General features: G+C 43.2%; 1 long non-coding RNA gene across 1 annotated transcript; it reads right to left on the bottom strand.

The window, feature by feature from the left end:
• Positions 1-406: 406 nt before the first annotated feature.
• On the bottom strand, positions 407-5,365 carry LOC126481673 (uncharacterized). The gene is made up of 2 exons (XR_007587611.1): positions 4,529-5,365; positions 407-1,160 (listed from the first exon to the last, which is right to left on the bottom strand). It is a non-coding gene; the product is annotated as an uncharacterized LOC126481673 (long non-coding RNA).
• Positions 5,366-7,910: the final 2,545 nt, after the last annotated feature.

Raw genomic sequence — 7,910 nt, 5'->3', positions numbered from 1 at the left:
ACAATATAGAAGGAGAATGGCAAAATCCAAAGAACGTGATACAGAGAGTAGCAGAAGCAGCGCTCTGAAATCTGTTAAAATAAAACAGAATGCAAGTATAAAATAAATAAGCATTTGCACAGCTGAAATGATGCAGTCTTACAAGGAGAGAAGAAATACTGCTAAATGAATTGTAAGAAAGGCACACCAAGATTAATGGGATAGATTTATTTGTAATATTAAGAATAATGTTCATGGGAGACAGCAAGTAGCCTATAAGGTTTCAAAAACTTAGAACACAAACAGAAAGAGAAGGTACAAATAAACAATATTGAAGATGAACAGTGGGTAAATTTGTTGGATGTTGTCCACTTGTTGCTCATAGGGTGTCTAAAGGATGCTACATTCTCAGAACGCTATACAACAATTCAAACAAATAACATTAGCAGTTTTATTTCTATAAAGCAACTAACAAGACTTAACTTTGAGATTTACAAGTAGTAGTCACAAACGAGGAGTGACATGCAATATAAGTTAGAGTCTTAGCTACGTGTAATGTTCCTGGAAGTTGACACTTGTCACTAATATTGCTCGGCGAATCCTGTCCACTGTTGTCCGTATGTGGAGCCGATCTGAGCGGCCGAGGCTGGCAGGAGCAGCGCTTATATTCACTTCTTGCAGGGGCCGCTCCTGGCGCACCTCGGTCCTTGTCAGTGGGCTATTGGCCGACATTTCCTCACCGCCTTCTCCGGTTTTCCCTTCTTCGTCTTCGGTCTGGCACTTGTGGTTATGCCAGAACATTCCTCCCTCATTCAAAGTCGTGGACCGTCATCGTGTATGGAGTGCGACCATGGCAGGGGATGCAGGAGTGTGGTGTAATGTCGGGCCGGAAGCTGTGGCTACAGGAGACATCAACCTTCCAGCTGCACCCCGCCATTTGGCCTGAGCTCTGGCGGAAACGTCCCCCGGGAAAAGAACAGAAGTGTACGCATCCGCCTCCTCGTGCCATGAACCAGATGAAGAAGGTGGGAGCTGCTGCTCTGCAGGCGGCTCCAGCTCCATTGGTAGGGCGAGAGGAGGCAGAGGAGGCGAAGGCTCCGTCTCCGTGGGGTCACCCCGCAGTCTCGTGGTGACACCCTCTGGTGGCTGCTGTGCCTGCACTGTCCTCTGAACTTGTGAATCTGGGGGAACAGAGACTGAAAGATAAAGGTATACACGACAGAGATTGGTTTTGATGGTGGTACTGCAAGCTGCCTGGACCTGAAAGAAGATACATGCAAGAGCTAAGTCGATGGATGATCTCGCCTCGTGCCCTCCATCTGCTGCCGCTAAAAATCCTGTAAACGACAATATCATACGGCGCAAAGTGATACTTGCAGCCTTCCTTTGGCACTGGACGCTGAGGAGGGTGGAGCAGATGGAGTAGTATCCTATGGAGGTGGCCTCGAGCAATTCCGCCAGTGATGGTCCATCTCGTGGGTATCAATGATACGAGGCAAGAAACAGTTGCAGTGCTTGATCCCCTGTGTGTGCAGAGGGTGTTGTCTGACGCTATTACTTCAGGTAAGCCTTCTAGGCAAAAAATCAATGACAACACTAGAACTGTGCTACGGGATGTTGTCGAGTTCACTGCCACAGCAAAAGGAAACTTGTTATATGAGTCCACCACAATCAACCGACGTGTGTTCCAAAAAGGTCCCGCAAAATCTATGTGCATACAATGCCATGGCGATTGGGACTTAGTCCAAACAAAGAACACTTGTGGTGGAGTGGATTGATTTTCCGCACATGTGTGACCATGTGTCGTCATCTGTTCTATTTGGGTGTCCATAACCAGCCAAGTACAGTGTCGACGCGCTAACTGTTTCGTGCGAAAAATCCCCCAGTGTCCTTGGTGCAGTAACTGCAACACTTCTTTTTGCAAAGCTTTAGGTGACTGTCCATTGTCATTTAGAACAAGAATGCCACCTTTCTGTACAGCGAGGCTATGCTGATGTGCAAAGTATCGGCACACTACAGAGTTCTTTATGCAAAGCAAGGAATGAGGCCGAGATGTGCGAATTTAGCTGAGAAAAATATTCAAATCTGGATCCGCGTCCATGGCCTGTGCCATTTTCTTATAGTTCGGCGGAAAAGACTTAAGCAATTCAGAAACCTTAGCTTCGATGTGACAACAAGATGCAGCAGAAGCGTCAGAGTCTGCGTCAGGGCAATCGGATGGCGTGAAAGTGCGTCCGCATTACAACGTTGAGCTGTCGGACGATACATAATCTCGTACTGGTACTGGGACAATAACGAAGCCCATCGTTGCAATTTTTGGGCAGTTCGTACAGCAACCGTGTCGTCGAATGAAACACGGACTGCAAAGGCTTGTGATCTGTTACTAAGTAGAATTTTCTGCCGTACAAATAGTGGTGGAATTTGGTGACACCATAGACAATAGCCAAAGCTGCTTTTTCAATTTTTGAATAGTTACACTGAGCTTTGGACAACACTTTTGATGAGAAAGCGATAGGTCTGTCTTTATCACCAATTCTGTGTGAAAGCACTGCACTGATTCTGTATGAGGAAGCATCAACTTACAATTCAACTGGTTTCTCTGGATCAAAGTGAACTAAGCATCGATCACTGAGCAATGCATCTTTAAGTTTTTGAAAAGCTACTCAGCACACATCTGTCCAAATAATGGGGACATTCTTGCGACGAAAGCGATGCAATGGAGCTGCAATTTGCGCAGCATTCGGTATGCACTAAATATAATTGTTCATTTTCCCTAAAACTGACTGCAATTCTGTGACATTGCGAGGAACCGGCAAGTCCTGTATGGCTAACAAATGCGACTGAAGAGGACATACACCTTGATTGTTTATGACATGACCTAGGTACTGCAACTCAGATTCAAAGAAATCACACTTGTCCAGTCTACACTTTGGTCCTGCCTCAGATAACACACAAAACAAAAAGCACGTAAATTTGCAATTTGTTCTTCTGTTGTACGATCTGCTACGACAATATCGTCCAGATAGTTTGAATAGTTCGGTACTTGCGCAATCAGCTGTCCCAAATACCGTTGGAAAATGGAGGGTGCAGAAGCACTACCAAGAGGCAAATGCAAATATTTCAATAAACGCAAATCAGTATACACTACACACACTTTTTGAGATTCTTCATCGAGTGGTATTTGAAGAAATGCATCATCCAAATCAATTTTTGAAAAGTAGTATCCAGCGCCAAATTTGTCCATAAGATCCTCTGGGCATGGCAATGGATAAGTATCTACGACAGTTTGTGGGTTGACTGTAGACTAAAGTCAACACAGAGGCAAATGCGACCTGAAGATTTGGGGAGCAAAACCAGTGGACTTACCATTGACTAGCTGATATGGGCGCAATAACGCTGTTATTGTGCAGTTCTTTAAGTTCAGCAGCGACTTTGTCCCTTAATGCAATGGGAACAGTTCTTGTCTGGCAAAATTTCATCTGAGCATTGTCTTTCAGTGTAATATGTGTGACAAAACTGTTAACTTTGCCTAAACCTTCAGAAAATATTTTCGGGCATTATTTTAGCAATGCTTCACTGTCTTTAGCATTGAATGTAGACATTGACAACACATTATCCTGAATGTTAAAGCCAAACAAATCATTAGAATCAAGACTAAATACGTTCTCACACTGGAAAAGTCAATGTTCGCGTATGCAACCGATACATAGCAGGGAAAGTGCACGTTCCGAGAACGGGAATGTCTTGTCCATCATACGCCGTCAGTTGTGTGCTAGTTTTAGATAGGCGTGGGGAGCCTGACTGTTCATATGTGTGACGATTGAGCAATGTGACAAAGGCACCTGTGTCCAACTGAAGTTTCACACGTTTCCTACAAATAAGTAAATGAACGAAAAGTTTGTTGGACTGATGTATCACTGATGAAACTGCACGCTTGCTAGTTGCAGACGTGGAACATACTACATTGATGACATGGGCCTTGTGACTATATTTTTGTGAGTGGGCCGAATTCTTATGTCTGTTCCATTGCAAACATACGGATTGTACATGTCTTTTCCTTCCACAAGTGTAACACTGAGCTTGTCGGGTAGGGCAGTCTTTGCGTTTGTCCCTAGAACCTAGAACAAGACTTAATTCTGTTCGCCTGTGTAGCTGCCTGTTTAGTGAATGGCAGGTGTCGTTTACTCCGTGTGGCTAGCACACGCCGCCGGTGAGGGTTCATCATGTACATTGCACACGATTGCATCACACATGACATCTGAATATAAAATGCCGCAAGCACATTTGAATTTCCTTGTCATACCTTGAAAATCTGTTACCCACTCACGATAAGTTTGTTCTAACCATCTTTTACAACTGGAGAACTGATACCTAGCTGCTACCACATTCACTTGTTGGTCATGATAGTTTATATTACAGTATATTGTTAGGGCCTGTACCACCTTTTCATAACTAAGATCATGAAGAGTGGCGTTAGGAAAGTGTTTTTGAATTAATTTCAACACTGTACTTTCTACCGGTGATAATAGATAGGGAAGTTTCACAGTACCTGGCACATTGTGAGCGATGATGTGGGCTTCAAAGTGAGACAACCACTAGAGCCATTCCTCGTCTTGCTCATTAAACTATCGTAAAGGTGGTGTTGCAGCTGTAGTAGGCAGTGCTAGTCCCAGCGGGTGCACGGCATTGGCCAGTAGCTGCTGCACCACGTTGAGCAGGGTGCAGATATGTTGAGTCTGGAGCTGAAACATCTGAATTAACTGTTTGGCATCGAATGCTTGAAGCTGTGGCGCCTGAGAAGTTGGTGGGACAAGGGCGGTGGCCATATTGGAAGACGCAAATGTAACAAACAGACAAAAAAATCAAAGAAAATTTCTGCAACACCCACCTGAAAACACTGATTACCAAAAACGACAAGAAACTGTTAAAGCAAAGCGAGCGCCCCTGCAAAGTAAAGACAAGAGAGCATTAAGCATCTGCAAAAATATGTCTGTGGCCATCAGCATGGAGTCCATCTGTGACACCTCATCACCAGTCGTCGGATCTTGCCCACTCGTCACTTGTGCATTCTCGGAATGCTGTGCAACAATTCAAACAAATAACATTATTACTTTTGTTTCTGCAAAGCAACTGACAGTACTTAACTGAGAGAGTAGTAGTCGCAAACAAGGGGCGACATGCAGTATAATTTAGAGTCCTTGGCTATGTGTAATGTTCCTGGAAGTTGACACTCGTCACTAACACTGCTCGGCGAATCCTGCCCACTATTGTTCATATAAGGAGCCAATCTGAGCAGCTGAGGCTGGCCGAAGTGTAGCTTATATTCACTTCTTGCAGGGGGCGCTACTGGTGTGGATTGGTCCTTGTCAGAGGGCTATTGGCTAACATTTCCTCACCGCCTTCTCTGTTTTCCTGTTCTCCGTCTTTGTTCCGGTGCTTGTGGTTACGCCAGAACGAAATTATTACAAAACATTAAGGAATGATGATACAGCACAAAAAAGTGAAACTGGAACAATAGATGATAAGGGATTAGATGAAATAGAGCCTGATGAAATAAAATTCACCTTAACATAAACTACGAACACAGCCCGCAGCTCGTGGTCGTGCGGTAGCGTTCTCGCTTCCCGCGCCCGGGTTCCCGGGTTCGATTCCCGGCGGGGTCAGGGATTTTCTCTGCCTCGTGATGGCTGGGTGTTGTGTGATGTCCTTAGGTTAGTTAGGTTTAAGTAGTTCTAAGTTCTAGGGGACTGATGACCATAGATGTTAAGTCCCATAGTGCTCAGAGCCATTTGAACCAACCAAACTACGAACATAAAAGTGACAGGAAGAGATGGTATTAATGCTGAATTGCCAACATATGGAGGAACGATGCTATGTGTACAACTGTTAAGTCTCCTAAACGAATACTGGGAGAGCACAAATATCCACAAAGAACAGAAGATTGTTAGAGTGATAACAGTTTTTAAAAAAGGAAACAAAAGCCTATGCAGCAACTATGGAAGAATATGTTTACTAGACTGAGCATGCAAGATGTATGCTAATATTTTTAAACACAAGACTTAAAAAACAAAACAGAAGCAGTACTGCACCAGGAACAAATGGGATTTGGGAAAGGGCGCTCTACAATAGATGCAGTTTTTATTTTACAACAGATAATAAAAAAACACAGATAATAAAAAAACACAAAGAATACAAAAAAAAAAAACACACATTGCTTTTGTCGATTTTGAAAGCTTTTAACAGTTTCAATAGGCAGTAACTTTAGAAGATCATGATGAATCACGCTTATCCAAAACATCTAATAAATGCTATGGAAAGTATGTATCAGAACAGGACTATCACTCCAGGCCTCAACAAAAAAATGACTAATGGCATACAAATTAACAAAAGAGTACAACAAGTATGCTGTATCTCCCCAACTTTCTTTAACAGTTACATACATGAAATAATGCGTACACGGAAAACAGAATTTCAAAAAATTACATACCTAGACAGGACTACTCTTCTACATAATTTACTATATGCTGACAATTAAGTGATCCTAGCAGATAAAGAACATCTTTAGAAAGGAATTTATTTACTGAAACAAATAAGGGCGAAATTTGACGTGGAGATACCAACCGAAAAGACTAAGACAATGGCGTTCATAGGGAAAGAACACATTAGAAGCAAAATAGTGGTAGATTTTAGAGCAAGTACACCACTTCAGTTACCTAGGATGTGAAGTGACATATGGATAAAGCAATGATATAGAAATTAAGATCAGTAAATTTAGCCAGGTATGTGGAACAATTAAAAAAACTAGAAAAGATACTCAAATTAAATTCTACAAAACATTTACAGTCCCCACACGTCTCTGTGGAAGCGAGACCTGAGTCTTTAGCAAAAAACAAGAAAGTGCTATTCCGGCACAGGAAATGAAATTCCTCAGACAAGTTAAAGGTTGTACACTAGAAGACAAAGTAAGGAATTAAGATATTAGAGAAGAACTAGAAATTTTTAGCCTAAATGATAAAATTGTGGGGTATGAGAGAAACTGGAAGGAACACCTAGAAAGAATGGAGAGTGACAGACTCCCCTTAAAGGCTAGAAAATGTAAGTGCAAAGGAAGAAAAGATAGAGAAAGTCCCTGGCAATAATGCATATTGTAACAGGCAATTTTGCCTAATACCTGAGGAAAAGAAGAAAAAGAAGAAGACACGTGGAGGACCTGAAACTCCTAGCACAGGAATGCCCCCTGTGCTTGTGTTTGCAGGAAATGCATCTTGAAGCGTTTTATGCTCCTGTGTTGCCGGCTATATGCTCTACTGCAAGGATAACCTGACTGGGGCAAGGGCCAAGGAAGGTACTGCTGTGTTTTTTCAATAACACACAAAGCCCCTCTGCTCTCCCCCTAGCTGCTGACCTGCAAATGGTTGCCATTGAAATTCATGTCTGTCAGAGGATCAATGTTTGCTCACTGTATCCACAAGATGCAGTAGACTCTGCAGCTCTCAAAAATATTGTGGAATACACCTCCGACCATTTCTCCTACTGGTAGACTTCAATGCACATCATGTTTTTTGGAGCTCGATCTCTACTTGCCCCTATAGTCGGGTTTTGGAGAGTCTCGTGGTGTCTCATGAGCTGTGCATCCTCAACACAGGCATTTGCACCCATTTCTGTGCTGCTATTGGCTCATTCTCAGACATCGAGGACACTTTGCTCTTTAGCCCATCTAGACTCCGATCATTTAGAAGTCACTGATGACCTTCACCTCAGTGACCTCTTTCACTCTGCATTCCCCTACTGGGTTGAGCTTTACCTGAAGAGAATCCACCAAAATGGGTGGTCAGCAGGCGCACCTGGATGCTGCTCAGCCAGCTGGCTGTGTTTGAACACTGACACTGACACAGTGTCCAGGAATGGGTGGAGAACAATACATAAGTGAT

Source organism: Schistocerca serialis, chromosome 5, assembly GCF_023864345.2.
Source record: "Schistocerca serialis cubense isolate TAMUIC-IGC-003099 chromosome 5, iqSchSeri2.2, whole genome shotgun sequence".
NCBI classification, from domain to species: domain Eukaryota; kingdom Metazoa; phylum Arthropoda; class Insecta; order Orthoptera; family Acrididae; genus Schistocerca; species Schistocerca serialis.
The sequence above is the reverse complement of the archived record's forward strand: the minus strand, read 5'-3'. Positions and strand labels throughout refer to the sequence as shown.